Raw genomic sequence first — 973 nt, 5'->3', positions numbered from 1 at the left:
ATACGATTATTTGAATGGGTTGAGTTTATGATGATCATGTGTTTATTGTATTATTAAGAGCTTTGACTTATAAGTTAGAAATTATATTATTAATTTAAATATATCATATTATTTTGTTGCCATAGCTCACCCTTGCTTTATTTGTTGTTTGGTGGTTACTGTTGTGTTGTGTGTTTTCTCTCAACGATGATCATCCGGTGGGTATGAGCAGAAAGTGGTGAGACGTTGGTGGAACAGGCGTTAGATAGAGGATCGACTAGTGTTTAGCTCTTATGGACGAGATCCTTGTTTTAATCGTCTTAAGTTTGGATTGTATTAAGTTAAAAATATGAGTGATGGTTTGTATATTGAGGAACACTTTTTTCCCTCATTTCTATGATTGTTCTATCATATCAAGAATGTAATAACTATATTATAGTTTAATACTATAATTATTGGGATGTTACACTTTAAGCCTTTAGAATATTTTCTATCAAAAAGAGAATGTAAATGTAAAAATACTCACACTTGAGTGAGAAATGTTAAGAAATAGAAAAGTTAAATATAATATAAAAAAAATAATGATAAACTTGTTGCCAAATTGAAACAGTGTGATTGCTTAGGTATAACAGGTGGAACAATACCATGGAACAATATGGTTCTGATACAAAATTAAGAAGTGAATTTTAAGTCTAACTCAACTTTGCAGGTTAATAAGGTGAGATTTACGCCCACTAATATTCTAAATTAACTTTATCTCTAGTCGATATATACATAACTTCCAATACTTCATATATCCCAATTAAAAATTCAATTCAAATTTAATATTTAGTTAAAAATTAATTCTAGTATCTAATCAAAATTAATTGAACATCCCAATTTAATATAAAAATAAATTCAAAACACACACACATATATATATATATATATATATATATATATATATATATATATATATATATATATATATATATATATATATATATATATATAT

The sequence above is a fragment of the Vigna radiata genome, chromosome 1, assembly GCF_000741045.1.
Source record: "Vigna radiata var. radiata cultivar VC1973A chromosome 1, Vradiata_ver6, whole genome shotgun sequence".
NCBI classification, from domain to species: Eukaryota; Viridiplantae; Streptophyta; class Magnoliopsida; order Fabales; family Fabaceae; genus Vigna; species Vigna radiata.
This window is presented reverse-complemented; position numbering follows the sequence as displayed.